The 18,160-nt window shown below is 42.9% G+C and overlaps 1 protein-coding gene across 1 annotated transcript in view; it reads left to right on the forward strand.

Moving 5' to 3' along the window:
- Nucleotides 1–18,160, forward strand: part of LOC124795485 (ataxin-3-like) — a 139,100-nt gene that overhangs the window by 107,523 nt on the left and 13,417 nt on the right. The gene's annotated exons all lie outside the window — the stretch shown is intronic.

The raw sequence follows: 18,160 nt of genomic DNA on the forward strand, positions 1-18,160 counted from the left end.
GGATGGTCAAGCCTACACAGTTTGGTGGTGAGCATTCGTAAAGTAGACAGTTGATTACTTGTCATGCCCACATAGAATGCTGTACAGTAACTGCAGCATAGCTCTTACGTAACATGGCTGTTTCACACGTGGCCCTGCCTTTATTGGGTAGGAAATTACTGTAACTGTACTGTGGTAGGAGCTGGTGGGCAGTGGACAGGTCTTGCACCTGGGTTGATCTTAAGGGAATGGCCTATGTGATGTAGGACTGGGAGCAAGATTAGAATAGGGATGGATAAGGATTTTCTGTTGGTTGGTTGTGTGCTGGAACAGTGGGTAGGATTCCCTTCATCTTGGAACATGGTGAGAGGGAGTTAAACTACTGGTGTAAGAAGTGGTTGCACTCTTCAAGGTCATGCTGCATACCACAGCACTAATGACTTCAATAGCTGCTTCATTGAATGGCCATTTGAAGACTCCTTTACAGCACAAGTTTCTCTGAACTACACAGGTGGGAATTCTCTCTCCAGCATGTAATGCAGATTCACAGTCCCTCTGGTCTAAACATACATGACCCTGTTTCTCACTGTCTCACCTTACCTTTTCACTTCTCTCTTCTGTCAACAACACTAATTCCCCATCTACTGCATTGTCACACTACTCTTCCTCCTCACCCCCATGTGGCACCCACTCTGTCTCTCTGTTTCCATCTCCCCCTTATTCTCTCCTCTCCCTGCCTCTCTTCACCACTACCTTTCTCTCCTTACCTTACCTTCCCTCCCTTCCCCCTTCCCTGTCCTTTCTGTCTCTCTGTCTGTGTATCCCTTAGGTGCTCTACTCTTGGAACTCCTTTCCTCTTTCTGTGCGGCCGCCGAGTTATTTGGCAAAAGATCTATGTCACACAAACCTGCTATACCCTCCTTGCCTCATGTGTCCTTCCCTATCCCCTCCCTATCTCTGTCATATACTTTCAATAAACAGTCTTGCTGCTACTGCCAGTGTGTACATTTACATATCTGTGGGGTTGTGTATGTAAACATGTGTACTCTTATTAGAAAAAGAGCAAGAGCTCAGAAGCTAATGCTAATGGTTTTCTGTTATGGGTTTGTGTGAGCCAAGTATCAATTCTGTACAGGTAAGTGGTTGTCTTTCCCTTATTTTACGTAAATTTCCATTCAGTATTTTCCATTTAAATTGGAAACAATATTACAGATTTGGAAGGAATCTGCTGAAGAGCAAGGTGTATTTTAAAAATAAATAAAATATATTACTGTAAACATTGATACAATAAAGGATATTTTGAGGGCATCCTTAAAATCTATGCATTAATGTGTTCACATTCTGAAGAAGTTGCAAAAAGGCTGAAGCAGTTGTATTTAATGTGATGGTTTTCAACCATTTTCGAATTGCTTGTTAAAAATAGATACGAAGCTAGAATGGAACAATCTCATCAGACAGTAAGTGAGAAATATAGATTGTGAAATTTTATATAGGAATGTGTATTATTTTAAATTAAGTGACAAGCTAAGCATTTTAGAAAATGAAGATTACATCACTATAGATGAAAGGGACAATTATTTAACAAAGGTACTGATGTAAACAGTAACAGATGTTGCAACTGGAAGGAGAGCAAAAACACCAAAATCTCATATAGAGTGAGGCAGCTATTTTAGAGGAGTTCAGAATTTCAAGCAAACAATTATACAACACTAAATGACATGAGGTAAGATGGAAGACGGTGTAGTAATTACTGTTATATGTGCCAATGAAGGCAGATAGTGGGCACTTTACAATGACAAGGAGCAGTGTACTACATGATGCTAGAGTCAATAGCATCATTATGCTGCATCTATCTGTAATGTGCCTTTCAGGGTGCATATAGTGCATTTAGCATTGACTTTCAAGCTTATCTGGGTGTAAGGAGAATACTTGGCCACTGTAGTCTTCATTATGAGGGGCACAAAAAATGAGGATCATGTACCATTGGTCTCCTGGAGCCCCATGTGGGGAAGTTTGGCTGCCAAGTTGCAAGTCTTATTGCAGGTGACACCACATTGAGTGACTTGCGTTCTAATGATAAGATGATGATAATGATGATAACACAACACCCAGTCCACGAGTGGAGAAAATCTCCAACCCACCAGGGAATCTAATGCAGGCCTGCTGCATGTTACCGCTGAGCTAAGTAGGTGGACATGAGTGTCACAAAGCAGACACGATAAGTGTTATGTTAAGAAGCAGTAGCTATAGTTTTCTATGCCTATAAATTGTTCTAGGGAGAGATAGAAGCAGAAAAAGTACACAATGTGGTACATAACTTGGTAGGCAACAGCTGGAGTGTGTGGTACGGGATAGTGTCAGAGAGGACAATGGCAGCACTGTATTGCATTCTTGGGGCCTCTCTCTCTGCATAGAATACATCCTGCACCTGCCTTCGTATTTACACACCACTATAACTACAGAGGGAAACTTTGCAAGAATTTCAACGTGTCTTTAGCTGTTGATATGTCACAAGAGATTAAGTAGAAACACAGATAGTTGCTGTTGTTGGTAATGTTGTTGTTGTTATTATTTCATTACTGTTATCACAATCATCATCATCATCATTACTGTGCCTCCAGCAACCAGGAAGCAATTGCAGATAAGTGTCCTGTAGATTTTATTGTCCTTTCACAGCTGGTGACTACTTGTGATAGCATTTGGTACCTCAAATTCTGTGATTATTGAAGATCTGCTTCTCCCAGCTTCAACAAGGTCTTCCTTTCAGTCGCTTCCCCAGGATATTCTCATCAGAGTAAGCCGGAGGGTACCAGTGGGGACGGAGGGTACCAGTGGGGAACCAGCATCTTCATTGAGTATCACTGCCTTCACTTGGTTTAAGATTCTATAACATCCTTCTTTCTAATTGTAGATGTTTGATATTATCAGTCATTATTTTATCTATTTCATTTTCCTGTAAACAATAACGCAGGAACATAGTTTTTGCTACCTGGAGACAGCTTTTAACTAATGCACTAAAGTTGCTGTTTGTAGTCCATACATCAGTAGTGTAGATGAGACATATAGTTTGTGTAGATTGATCTGAACTGTAATTGAAAGTAGCAACATAGAAACAGAAACCCTAAACTCTGTTTTAAATTGTTCCTTTACATAAGATGTTTATGAAGTAGTGTCTCTGATTAATTGTATCAATGCAAAGATAAGTGACATAGATAACAGTATCTGAAATTGCTAAAATTGAACAAAACCTCATGGCACAACAGAGTCCGTATCAGAATGCAAGCAGAATTTTCATGTTGGTTAGGTCATATTTTAACTGTAATGTACTGTAGGGCCTTAAAAGAAAAGCTGTGCCCAATAGTTGAAGAAAGCACGGGTAGCAGAATTCCACATAATAACCATCCAATATCATTAACTTCCATTCATTATAGAAGGTTTGTACACATGTAATGTAATGTGGTGTATGGAACAGAAAGACATTCATTCCAACATGCACCCTGCTCTTTTATCACATGACATCCTAAAAGTCATTAATCAGGTCTATTAGATAGAGGCAGTATTTCTTGACTTCTGAAAAGCATTCAGTGTATCACAGCAGTGCTTATTAAGAAAGTACGATTATATGGTTTAGCAAACAAACTTCATTTAAATGTCCAGAAATGTAAAATTGTGCACATCACAAAATGCAAAAACTTAATATCCTGTGACTACAATGTCTACAAGTCACAATTCAATTCCGTCATCTTGAACAAATGCTTGTGTGTAACAGTTTGTGGCAGTAAGAAAGGAAAGTATTATACAGGTAAGTAAAGCAGATCAGACTTTATTTCATTGGTAGGGTACTGGTGTAATGAAGTCTAAAAAGAATGCTGCCTACTAACCACTTGCGATAGTCATCCTAGAATATTGCTATATTATTTGGGACCCATAGCAAATAGGAGTAACAAGAGACATTTAACATATACAGAGTAGATCAGAATGAATTGTCTTATTATTATTATTATTATTTTATTTTATTTCATTTCATTTCATTTATCCCCCCCCCCCCCCCACTCCCCTTGGGTGAGAATAACTGGAAATGGTCAAAAACCTGAACTGATAAATGCTTGAAAATAGACTCCAGCCATCTCACATGAGCTTGCTTACAAGGTTTCAATAACCAGTATTAAGGGAGAAATATTGGAATGTGCTAAAGCTCTGTGTGTCTTTTGTGTTACAGACTGTAGATAGATTGTTATGAATTCTTCATGCCAAAGATGGTTTGCTTTGTACATTGTGGTTTAAGTATGTTCGCTTTATTGGCAACATTTATTAACATAATGTACAAGACACACAACAGCCTGAGAAACATCAAAAGACAAAACTAAGGAATAATTATATAAAATAAAAAATAAACACATCAGTGTTCACATTGTGGGACATAAAACACTTCATATCATCACGTTTGAGATTGCAGTGCACAATCACTTCATCACTCCTCCCCTAAGTGGTAACGATATCTTCTGTTGAAGAAGAAGTAGCATTCAGATCATGTGACAACAGGTTTTGCCAAGGCTGCTGTTGGTTCATAGGGGCCGATGTTCGATGTCTATTCCGGCCTGTCCGTGATGTGTGGTAGAGTGGCAGGAGATATTGTCATGCCCGTGATAGATCTATCAGGTGATTTGTTTATACCAGTGTATGGGTTTATGGGGGTCAATGGAGATTGTAGTTGGAGTACCCATAACATTATTCTTAAACATTTTCTCATCCCTACTGAGGACTGGGTATGGTCCATTACATGGTGACTCCAGAGACTTTCTCATGTTTCCAAAGGTCAGAGAAGATAAAAGAACAGTAAATGTATTGGTCTGAGTGCAACAGAACATAGCTGCTGGATTTGTGATTGCAATTTGTGTCAAAGTCTGATGCCTTGATAAGATCATTGCTGAGGAACTTGACAGGCAGTTGCATCGGTTGACCTTAGACTTTAGTTTTTAGATCTTTTTTGATGGATGGCTGGACAGGTGGAGGCCCAGGGGGACAACTGGTAGTGTTTCTGTCTAGTGTTGTGATTCGTGGCACTGAAGGAATACCTTTGTCAGTGCAGATGTTCCACTAAGCCGTTTGCTGCTGGGCGATGCACAGTAGTTCAGATGCACTTCGTGCCTAATGAGACAGTGAATGTTTTAAAAGGTAAGAATCAAATTGCCTGCCTTAGTTAGTGGTAATATGAAGGTGTACTCTGAAATGAGCAAACCATCCACAAAAGAATGTTTCAGCAGTGATGTCAGCCAAGGGAGAAACTTCAGTCCAAGTAGTGAAGTGGTTGATATCAGTTAGGCAGTAAGTGCACCCTTCAGACAGTGGTAAAGGCCTGACAGTGTCTAAATGTATGTGGTCAAATCATTGGATGGTGGGACAAATGTCTGAAGGGCTGTGCTGACATGAGTGATCTTATTTCATTGACACGCCACATAATGGTGCACAAATGCCTTGCAGTCTTTGTCTATATTCAGCTGCACAGGAACTTGCTCAACCAGACTTGTCATATTACGGACCTCAGGCTGAGACATATCATATGACACAATTACCTTGTGTTGAAAGTTAAATGTCACAAATGGTTGTGCCTTCAATGTAGAAATGTCACACTATAACAGTATGGTTGACAGTAGTACTTGGGTGCAGCCGAGCTATAGACCAGATGGTTGTGCCAGTGAATCTCACAGTTCATTGTTGAATTGCTGTTCTGAGACAAGTGCTTTATAGTCAACTGTGCCTGTAATTGCTTCTACATGAGTGAGGGTGTCTGCAGCTTTATTCAGATCTCCCTCAACCTGAAGTTGTGAATTGCTCTGTCTGAATGGCCGAGTGGTTCTAGGCGCTACAGTCTGGAACCGCACGACCGCTATGGTTGCAGGTTTGAATCCTGCCTCGGCCATGGATGTGTGTGCTGTCCTTAGGTTAGTTAGGTTTAAGTAGTTCTAAGTTCTAGGGGACTGATGACCACAGCAGTTAAGTCCCATAGTGCTCAGAGCCATTTGAGCCATCCGTGACCAGTGTAAACTGTTGACCTTTGGGCATGTAATGGAATATATTGATGGAAGTGTACAACTCATGATCATGTTGACCAACTATGCTGTGACAGAGATAGCTTCTGGCTGAAGAACACTGAGGGCTTACCATTTTGGCCTATTCGTTGCTGAAGTACAGCACCTATTGCAGTTGCAGACACATCAGCTGTTAAAGTGAAAGACACTGGCAGAACAGGGTGTGCTAAAGTGCATCCTCAGCGATAGCAGTCTTCACTTTGATAAAGGCTGTCTCAGCCTCGCTGGTCAATGGCAGTTTGTCAGTCAGTTTCAGTGAACCTCACAAGAGTTCATTCAGTGGAGCAGCCAAGAGTGCATTGTTGAGCACCAAAGGTGATAGAAATTTGTGATGTTGAGGAATCACAAGCTGTGTGAAGTTGGTTATGGCTTCAAATTTTTGCTGTGCAGCCATGTTCATTGGTTGTTGAAGGTATAACTTAGGAAGTTGACCTCTGCTGCTCCAGATGCACATGTCGATGGATTTTTGAGTAATTCTTGTGAATGGAGGCAAGTAAAGGTTTGGCTTAAATTTCCCAGCTGTTTCAGAGCTGTACATCACCAAGACATCAGTATAGACATAGCAGAAGTTGAGATCACACTTGACATCACCCATAAAGTGCTGGAAGGTTTGCACAGTGTTGCAAAATCCAAAAGGCATCTTAGTAAATTCGGAGAGACTGTGTGGAGTACATACAGAGGTTTTAACTACGTGTTTTGGAGTGACTGCTAGTTGACAGAATGCACACACTTAAGTCTAATGTGTAAGCTATGGATGGTAAATGCAGAATCTCCATTGTGCAGTGTCAGATAACGATAAAGGATAGTTCAAGTGTTAAACTGTTAGTAATCACCACATGGGTGCCATCTGTTGGTTTTCTTTTGAACTACTTGGAGAGATGAGGCCCAGTTGTTGCTTAATGGGCAGCAAATTCTGTGAACTAGCATGAAGGAAAACTCTTGCTTTACTTTAAATTTCTCCACCGTTACGCAGCGATGTCGAGAATGATTTGCAGGTCCTGGCGTAGTTACTATGTAATGCACTGTTGAATGCTGTACTGGTGCTAGTGAGGGTAGCTGATGATTGATCTCAATGAACTGTCCGTAGAGTTAGCATAGAGTTCTGAATATGGAGAATCACTTGCAATCATTCATCCGTGGCTGGCTAAATTAGGGGTAATGCCGAGGAGGTGAGGTCTGGTAGTAGTTTGTAAAATGACAAAAAGTCTCCACCACACCTGACATGATGAAGTCCCACTCAAACTTGCAGTGTCATTGTTACACAACCATACTTCTAGATGATAGATCCACTAGTGGCAAAGAGGCAAGTCATTACAGCTATGATGAGGCAGATGAGAAGATGGGCACTCTGACACAACGGCATCTGTGTCCACCAGGAATTACAGTTCTGCGTAATGCTCTGTGACAATAGTGGCTTCTATTTGGAGAGTCAGTCCCTGTAAGCAGTGATTATTGAACATGTTTCATGTCTCACATGGGGGACCGCATTTCCACGCATCAGTGTCAAACCGCATGTGGTACCAACAAACTTTTACGGCTGAAGGCGATCAGTTGCATTCCGTCAGTGAGCAGTAGTTTTGTGACTGGCAACTGGAACACACCAGAGCTGTGACCTGCGTGGTTTACTCAGCTTACAATGTTGCAACAGTGTTGTCTAACAGTGGGCAGATTGGTTACATTAGTGGATGGGTACATCTCTGTGATATGGTCTGCAGTTTATGCAAGTGTATCTAGATTGCCAGGGTGTACTGTAAGTATGTTCTGCATTACAGCCAGACCTTCTGCAGAATGTCTTCATTGACAGGGTTACTGGCTTGAGCAGGCGGCACAGTAACTATGAAGGTATGCGGTCACCTAACTCCTCAGTACGAAGTAACTTTTCTAGGTACTTTGTTTCAGACTGCAACAGTTGGGTGATTAAGGCATTTGTAATGGTTGAGTGCTGATTGGTGCTAGGTGGTGAAGGCAAAAGTCCTGTAATTCTATAGCCATATCGTCATTCAATCCCGTGACAATGTAACTGTACTTACAAGGAAACATCACCAACTTGATCTAATATTTAAAAAAAAAAAACATACATACTAGATATCAATTCCAGCAATCTATCCCCTGGATAACTTTGGGCTGTAATTTGGGTAGTACACAGTCATGACCTATTGAAAGTATAGCTTTTAAACTTTAATGCGCACGTTTTGTTTCTCACTCGCTCTGCCCCACAGCAGCCACCTAATACCTGAGCATGAAGCTCTCTACAGTGGAGTGAGTAAGAGGTTTGTAAAATACTGTTTTGACATGGGTAACATTATTTGTTCATTGTGTTGAAGTGCATGGTTCCTAACCTGTAGCTGGTGCTGGAGATCTCTTGGACATTTTCATTTTGCAATTCACAAACACAGTGTAAATGAATTGGTGTGTCATTAAAATAGTAGCTTAGTATGTTTTAGCAATTAAAGGCACTGTTGTGCAGCATTTTCTTTGATTTTTAAAGCTGGCACTGTTATAGTGAAGAAAATCCTTCATAATCTTCTCATTACTTTGTGGTTTATTAATTTTGATTTTGAGGGGCGTATACAGCTCTAGAATGTCAGTGCAAGAATATTATTAAAATGATGTTTAACATATGTACTTGTGAAACATACATACATACATGTGACACACATGTATGACACAGTGCATACTCATATTACTTACTATTTTTCACATATAACATGTTATCGAACAAGATTTCAAAATCGGATGGCCAGTTTGTCCACTCCTCTTTCCTTGCTTCCAACATCCCAACTTTGGTTGTCATTCTACTATACAGTACTTCACACTCTGACAATATGCAGGTGCAGTAGGGTGGAGCATGTGACAAAGAACCAGTGCACATGAAGTTTAAAAGGTGTACTTTCAAAAGATCATAACTGCATACTATCAGAATTATGGCCCAAATTTTCGTGTCTGATCTACTGCTGTGGCTGATATCTTGCAAGTGTTCTTTTTCCCCCCTTAAAATATGAGGTTGAGCTGGTGATGTTTCATTGTTAGCTTCATCAGCAGTCACATGTGCTAGCACGAACTATCTCTCAAGCGGTGAAAACCACAAGACTGGGTTTTGCTGCCAGCATGATGGTGGTTTGACCCTGACATGGTTATTTAGTGCCCTTGTAGGTATATCAGCTGTCAGTGGCGGATCTTGCATTATAAAATTATGGTTCAGTATGCAGAAGGCACAGTGTGGTTGGCACAATCGTTCTCATTTGACTTTCCAAGCGGCACATTGTGGGACGCATCAGTTAATGCTGGAGATCATGTTGGAATCACCAAAAATGTTGTGGTTTAAATTTGTTAATTTTATTGAAAACATTTAGTAATATGAAGTACAAGGACACAAAATAGTCCAAGAAAATATTGAAACGCAAAGTAAGGAATAATTATATAAAATTAAGGATAAACATGCATCGTGTCTTAATCATGTTTTATGTCGCTGTGCAATCAATTTCATACCTTCACTTTTCTCTCACCCAAATCATTATATCATTTGCAGAAACCAAGATATTAGTTGGTTCATTTTGACTACATTTAAAACTTCATCCATTATGAGTATGAAGATGGCCAGTGAAAGAAATATTCCTTGTGGAATTTTTGACATCATGGTCATGTTTCACTGTAGAGTTATTTATTTATAAAACCCACTATTTCAGTTTTGGCCATGTTGTCATTATCAATTGGAATACTGCAGAACTGCACTATAACACATGTTAAAAATTAAAAAATCTGACATTTATGTACTTTGTCATCACAGCCATATGTTCGGTATTTTATGCTGTTATCAACATTTATACATGTGTGATTTCATGTTTTCCCAGCACAGAAAGGCCTTGAACATTTCTTGGGTATTCAGCCGGGTAGTGTAATCCAGAAGGCACAATATTACAGCAGGCTGACTTCCTGCTGTCTTGAGGTGTTCCTAATGACTGACTATTTTCTGCCTGTTCACTGCCTTTACCCCCCCCCCCCCCCCCCCTCCTGTGGGGGAAGCACAATACTGGGGGTCAATCAAGGATTCTCAGTAGTGCTGAGGCCAGTGTCAGATGTTTGTATCCATCGTTCTTACGATAGGAATGAATTTTTGTAAAGATTGCTGCTATGTTTTGATTGTTCTCAAGGCTGGATCCCATGCTGTGCTTAATTCAAATCCACTGTCTTTACTTATTGATCCGTTGTGTAGTTTATATCCATTGTGTAGCTGGATCTCAACAGCCTTGTTTTAGAATAAAATTTGAGAAGATGTTGGATTGTTGCAAAAACTTGATGCTTTCGTAATTCAGTACATTTCAGTGGCCTGTTATCTGCCACAGTGGACTTCGTCTGCTGTTTATTGTCAGAGTGGTTTTTATGCTCAGTGCATCTCTCCTGTACTGTACCCGCATACATTTTCCCATAGTGCCAAGTGATTTTGTAGACTCCTAGTTTGTCTAATCCTAGATTATCCTTGACTGTTCCCAGTAAGGCATTTATCTTGGTTAGTGGGCAGAACATGGACCTGACATGTTTCCGGAGTATTCTTCTGATTTTTTGCTGATGTGTTCCTGGCATATTGGATATTTGCCATTGCAACAGGGTTCTCTTCCTCCTCACCTGGCTGTGCATTTGGCTACATTGATCTAAGGGATGCTGTATCTGATGGTTGCCATTAACTTCAAGCAGAATACACCCTGTAAGTGCTGCAGTTACATTGCTGGACTGTCAGTCAGACATGTGCTCTGGGCAGTAAAGTTTTTAGGACACCTTCTAATTATGAAAGGGAATGGCAGTAGGAATTATGTGCAAGTAAAAATGTATCATTGTATGGTAAACACTGTGTCCTAGGGTGGCATATGGTCTCTACTGACGAGCACATCCAGAAAAGGAAGTTGATTTTTTTCTCCCCCATCTCTACTGTGAATGTGATGTTCTGGTGCAGTGAAATTAGGTGTTGGATGAAGTCTTGAAGGCAATGTTGTTCGTGCAGCCAGAACACAAAATATCATTTACATATTGGAAAAAGCATGAGGTGTTCATAGACTGCCAACTCCAGGGCTACTCTTTCAAAATTCCTCCATAAACATATTGGCTACTGCTGATAACGGGTAGCCCATCACTGCCTCATCTATTTAGTCATGGTGATTTCCATCAAACAGAAAATAAGTTGACTTAAGCACAGATTCAAACAATTTCGTTAGCACTGGCCCAGACTTTCCTCATATGAGGCTTAGGGAGTCATTTAGGGGTGCCTTTGTAAAGAGAGATAAGACGTCAAGGCTCACAGTCAAGTGTTCTTGGCTCAGTTAAATGTTCGTCTGGATGAAATACACAAAATTCTGTATGTGGTGCAGGAATTTGCCCACAAAGGAGGTGAACATCACTATCAGATGTTTTGGTAATTCATGTGTTGGTGTGCCAACGTTGCTAACAACTGGAGGAAGCAGCATTTCTTCCTTGTGGACTTTAGGTAGTCCGTAAAGTGCATGGGGCCCAGCTGCTTGGACAAAGTTTCTTCATAACCTTCTTCTCTCTCTCTCTGTGTGTGTGTGTGTGTGTGTGTGTGTGTGTGTGTGTGTGTGTGTGTTGGGGAAGCTGAATGGTCTGTCTCATCACTTGGTTGGTAGGATCGTCTTCAGTTCTCCTGCAGGTATCATCTTTTAATAGATTATACATTCTTTTCTTCTGTACTTGATGTGGTGTTAGAACTGTACAATTCTCTTTGTCATGTGGAAGGAAGTCTATCTCACAATCTTCTTGGAGCAACTTAAGTGCTTTCCTCTCTCCCTTGGAGATGTTTATCTTTGATTGTATAGTCTTGGTAAGTGTATGGCATGTTTCAGATTAAATTTCCTCTGCACTGTTCCAGAGAGGAGTGAGAGCAACTTGTTCCACTGAACTGATGAATTCTGCCGCTAGTAGGCTCATTGGTGTTAGTGTTGGATTCACCCTTTTCTTAGTACAGATAAGGTATCATCATCAATTATTTTCTCCATGCATTTGATGACAGTTCACCGAGGTTCCACTTGCAGTAGTTGAGCTATAAGGCTTCAGTGTTTAGCAGTTAAACTACAGATGGCCAACTGCCATGCCCTGTTGGCTTGAGACCAGGTAACTGAACCTATCCACACCCACAAGTCAGGAGAGTGTAGACACCAGCTGAAGATGAAGCGAGAAGAGGTCTCTTGAGGTCCTCTTAAGTCTGTGTTGAGTGTACTGCAACCAAAGATTGTGTGATTTGGTCCTCTCAGCTTCTCAGCAGAAAGACAAGGGAGGCCGAAAGGCGCACCTTCTTGTTTCAGTCTGGCTTGTCCTTCTGTTGAGATGCTCAGCATTAGTAGGCTCAAGCCAACAGGGCGTGGCAGTTGACCACCTGCAGATAAAATGCTAAATACAAACACTTTGTGGTTAAACCACTGCAAGATGGAATGCCATTCTATCTAATTGTTACTCACACTGGTGCACCAACATATGAATTAGCAAAACACACAACAGTGATGCTCAGCCCCATTGTGGGCAAATGCCAGCACCATATACAGAATTCAGAATCCAACACTTCCAGAACTTCTGACTGACTCAATACCACCTTGTGGTAAGCTTCAGCATGGTATCTTGTTTTACAAGGGTACACTGAAGAGACTCCCTAAGCCTCATGACAGAAAAGTTTGAGCCAGCACTAGCATGAGGTACCTGCACAGTGGTGGTAGCCCCTTGACCACATAAGGATTGCAGTGTTGGTGCATGAGCTGGGGTACGGGCACTTTGGACAACGGTTTACTCGCCAGGTAAGCCAGGTAACTGTTCCTGCGACTGGGTGGTACCTGTGAGGAGATGCCCCTCTGGAGTGGGTGGTACTATGGAAAAAGATTTGCACATGAAGCAAGTTAAACTTTCTTCCGCTGGTGGCTATACAGCGCCAGCAGTCTCTTATGAAGCTAAGACATGTTATAATGGGAGAGATACGAACCCAGAATGTTTCTTTCCTTGGCTACGCCATCGGAGGAATATAGGGCTCAGAGACAAAGCGAGAAATACCCCCCCCCCCCTCCCCCCCAATACTTGGTTTATTGTAGGGTGGACGGGGATCCCTCTTTGACTACAAAGCTTGTGTTCTTTGTAGAACACCTCAAAGACAAGTTTTGGGAAGCGGCAGAGATTTCAAAAAATGAAAGTGGTTCCATTCTGCCTAAAATGGCCTCTCCTGCTCAGTCAGGAGTGCTGCTTGCCTGCGAGAAATTGGGTGATATCCCTGTCACTATAACTCCCCCCCTCCCCTCCCACACACACACACACACACACACACACACACACACACACACACACACACACACACACACATATATATGCAAATGTCTAAATATGGTTTAGGGTAGCATTTTCAGAGATTTCCTTATACGAACTGTTGACAGGTTGTGTGCTAATTTGGAGCTACGAGGTGTCCATTTTGTCTGTCATGTCCAACGGGGATCAAAAGACAACAGAGTGAATAGTGGAGCCTTTATCTTGGCCTTTGAAGATTACTCGTTACATGACAAGGTCAAGGTAATGGTGTGTTGCTGTGTTGTCGAGCCATATATACCTCCTCATGTGGTTCTGAAAATGCATGTGTTGCAATGCTAGCCCTGTCTGTAAGGTTGTGGCCATCAGTTGCACACAAATGTTCCTTATGCGCGTCCCCCCATCAACTGTGGGAAGCACCATTCCCCTGTTCACCATAGTGCACCATTTTCAAGCGTGACAAGAAAATCCAGGAATACAAGTCCCTTGACCACTTCACATTTCAAAAGGGCAAGAAGAAATAAGATTGCTGACATACTACGCATATGGCAATGATGTATGCTACTGTTACAGCATGAGTCTCGTTGATGACTGTGTCATCACCCTCCGTATCTTCTATGTCTGGCTCTTGGGGCTGCCTGACCCCTCTGGTGGTTGGGGTCCTCCTCCTCCTGCTTCCCCCCACACCTCCTTTGGGAGCATTGATGCTCAATCTGCCGGGGACATCAGCCCCCAACCCCTAGCCAGAGAAGCAACACCTTTCTCTGGTACCCTTTATACGGGGAAGAGTTCCTTCGGGACACTCCCTTCCTAAGACTCTGCTAACCTGATGGCTGAAAGCGCCACAGTTTGTAGGTCGCAAGACTTTGTGCTCCTCCTCTGTCCCTGAATCTGGGGCAGATAAGCCATCACAGGAGAGTATCAATGATCTAAGGACAAGAAGAGATTCTGATGGCCCCTTACTGGCAGAACTTGCATGTTCTGCCTCTGTGTCTGAGGCAGTGTTCCTTATGGTTTCTATGGCCCTGGACACCCGCTCCCCCCAATGCCCCTGATTGGAAACAAATCTGTAGTTACGGTGGCATCAGGCAGCACTGATTTATGACTTGCCTCCTTGGTCCCTTCATGCTCCTATAGATACCGATAGTGTGATCCTCCGGTGGACCTGTAGTTTCTTTGTCTGCCACTCGGCACCTTTAGTGCGATTCACCTGGTTTTTTTTTTTTTTTCATCGCCCTCCAGAAACTTGTTTGTCAGCAATGCGGGCCCCTACCGTCCATGGCTGTCGGGCTACTTTAAGAAGTGAACTGACTATGAAAGAACATTAGGTGGTGGTTGCATATACGTTCTGGACTGTGGGACTGTGTCTATAGCAAATATGTGCCGCTCAGCACGACTTTTGTGGCTGTGGTTGTTCACGTGAAGACATCTCTGGAATTTTCCATTTCCCCTCTGACGATGAAATGTTCCAAAACACGTTGTCTGCACTGTTTTCTGAGCTGCCCCTGCCCTTCCGAATATTGGGTGACTTCAATGCCTACAACCATTCGTGGGGTGGAACTACAACCACTGGCCACAATAAAGATGTCGTAAACTGTGTCATTTAAAAAAAAAAAAAAAAAAAAAAAAAAAAGGTTCAAATGGCTCTGAGCACTATGGGACTTAACATCTATGGTCATCAGTCCCCTAGAACTTGGAACTACTTAAACCTAACTAACCTAAGGGCATCACACAACACACTCACGAGGCAGAGAAAATCCCTGACCCCGCTGGGAATTGAACCCGGGCGCGGGAAGCGAGAACGCTACTGCATGACCATGAGCTGTGGACCTGTGTCACTCCCCTGAGCATGTACCCAGATGGCTCTCTCCAAAGCTGCTTGGGATGCTTTCACGATGCAGTTGTCTAGAGCACAACTGCAGCCATTCTGTCTCAGCAGCTGCCTATGATATCCTCTTCCTTGGGAGCACCTGACCGGAAGACAATACCTCGATGGACCACCAAAATTGCCGTGGCCATTAGAGATCGCGGAGAGCTCTCCAATGTTATAAGTGACATCCTTCAGTGGAGCACCTCATTGCTTTTAAATGGCTTCCTGCCTAGTTCCGCCACCTCATAAAACAAACAAGAATGTTGGGAGTGGTGTGTTACTCCCATTGGACCATGTAACCATCCTTCGTGGATTTGGGCAAAGATTCAACGCCTCTGTGGGCAGCAGTACCTCACAGGTGCACCTGGTATCTCTGTGAATTGATCTCTGTGAATGGTGGTGTTTACAATGATACAGACACTGTTGCTGAACACGTTGCTTTTTATTATGTTTGAGCCTCTGCATCTGAGAATTATCAGCCTGCATTTTGTGTCATCAAATAGCAGGTAGAGTGACTTCCTTTACTATTTACTGCATGTCACCTGGAACCTTATAATGCTCCATTCAGTGAGTGGGAATTCTTCATTGCCCTACCACTTTGCCGTGACACAGCTCCAGGACCAGACGGCATCTATTGCCAAATGCCCAAACACTTATCAGTGGATTTGCATTGTCCCATCCTTGCCATTTCTATCCGTATGTGGAGCGAGAGTGAGTTCACTTCTCAGTGCCAATAAAGCATGATTGTACCAGTACTGAAACTGGGTAAGCACCTCATGAGATGGACAGCTTTGACCGATTAGCCTCATTAATATTCTTTGCAAGTCGCAACAGTGCTGACAATTTGGTCTGCATGGAGTCCGCAATTTGGTCAGCCTTCGCTCAGTGTCAACATATCACTGTCTTCTTTGTCTTGTATAGAGCTTAAGACACCACATGGCATCACCACATCATCCTAACCACTATGAGAGGGGTCTCGGGGGCTTTTTGTCCAGAACTTCTTGCCTCATACTTTTTGGGTTCAGGTTGGTGGTTCCAACAGTACTCCCCATATACAAGAGAATGGGGTCCTACAGGGCTCTGTATTCACTGTGCCCCATTTCCTAGTGGCTACCAAAGGGGTATCTGCAGCTGTGAGATCTACAGTGTCACCCTCCCTGTATGTTGACGACTTTTGCATCTACTATTGCTCCTCGACTGTGGGTGTTGCTGAATGCTGACTGCAGAGTGAAGTCCTGAAATCTAACTGCTGGCTTCTGCTTTTCCGCTCCTAAGACATGTCATGTACTCCTGTCGCTGTCATACTGTCTGACTCCAACCAGAATTCTACCTCAAGGACCAGATGTTCAACGTGGTGGAGTATTATTGTTTTTTGGATCTGATCTTCGATGCTCAGTTGACATGACTTCCCCATCTTCGTCAGCTTAAGCAAACATGCTGGTTGCACCTTAATACTCTTTACTGTGTTAGTATCACCAGCTGGTGTTTAGACTGCTCCACACTTTTGCAGCTGTACGAAGCTCTGATCCTGTCTTGTCTTGACTATGGGAGTGTGGCATATGGCTCAGCATTGCCTTCAACATTGCATATGCTGGACCCGACCCACCATTCTGGGGTCCATCTTACAACTGGTGCCTTTTGGACTAGCCCTGTGAACAGCCTATTTGCAGAGGATGATGTCCCTTCACTACAGATGAGGTGCCAACAACTGCTGCTCAGCTATGCAATACACATTTACTGCTTCCCAGAGCATCTGAACTCCCTGCGGGTTTGGGGGCTAGAATAGACTCGAGGTCTGTTGTAAGAGATGACTAAAAGGAGACTCCTGGTTTTTGTCTTAATAAGTTTTGGTCCCATTTTATTGTTTGACCTTCACCTTTCAAAATTCTACTGAAGTGTGGGTCATTTGGGCAAGGATGCCCTATGTGCTGCATAATCTCTCCATTGTGGACTGAGATGTTCTGTACCTATTATTGTAATCGAAGTGTAAATGCACCTGTAATTCAGCCTTATGGGCAAGGACACCTTAGGGAGTGCGTAATTTACGTCCATTGTGCACTGTCGTCTACTGCTTCTACATGATAATGGATTCTTCATTTGTATCCAATATCCAGCTGGGGTGCCAATCTGTAGTGGGGGAGGGGGGCGGGGGTCATGAACCGTTTTGGTCATAGGCCCCTGGCAACACAGTGATCGCTCTGCTAATGCCTGCGCTGCAGATTGGCCACGTGTGGCAAGGAGTAGATGCCCATCTACCTGGGGCATTGGGACTCCTGGCATTGGCCTTAAGGCATCGGGACTCTCGGCATCGGCCATCCTGGCAGGTGTCCTCTATTGAGGCTAGGTGGTGCCCACGGGGAGAGCGCCTGGTCAGGTCGGATGACCCGTAGTGAAGCAGATGAAGTTGTCCGACGCTGGTGGTTGAAAGTCCAGGTAAGGTGCAATATAATGCTACGAGATATGACCCCAAATTGTTCACTTCCCTGGCGGGCAAGGGAGGAATGTAGAATTAAAGGTCAAGGAGAGATATATTCTCCCCAATACTTAGTTTGTGCAAGGTCTGATGAGAATCCTTTATGACAACAAAGCCTCCGGTTTTCTTTGAGAACTTAGAGGGGAATTGGCGGGAATGTCCAAAAGGCAGAACGGATCAGTATTGATAAATATAGCATTCTCTGCCTTGTAATGTGCATTGCTCACTTTTACCAACTTGGGTGATGTCCCGGCCTCCTTCACCCCTCCCTCCCACCAATAAGATTGTAAACATGGACCAGGGGATTTTATTCCATTGAGCTATCCTATTGCAGCCTGATGACAAGTTGCACTCCAAATCTACAGCGATTAGGTGTACACTTTGTCAGGCGTATGTATAGGGGCCTAAGGATAACAGGGATGGTACCAGTGTCTTAATCTTGGCCTTTGAGTGTGATAATTTGCC

This window comes from Schistocerca piceifrons, chromosome 4, assembly GCF_021461385.2.
Source record: "Schistocerca piceifrons isolate TAMUIC-IGC-003096 chromosome 4, iqSchPice1.1, whole genome shotgun sequence".
In the NCBI taxonomy this organism is placed as follows: Eukaryota; Metazoa; Arthropoda; class Insecta; order Orthoptera; family Acrididae; genus Schistocerca; species Schistocerca piceifrons.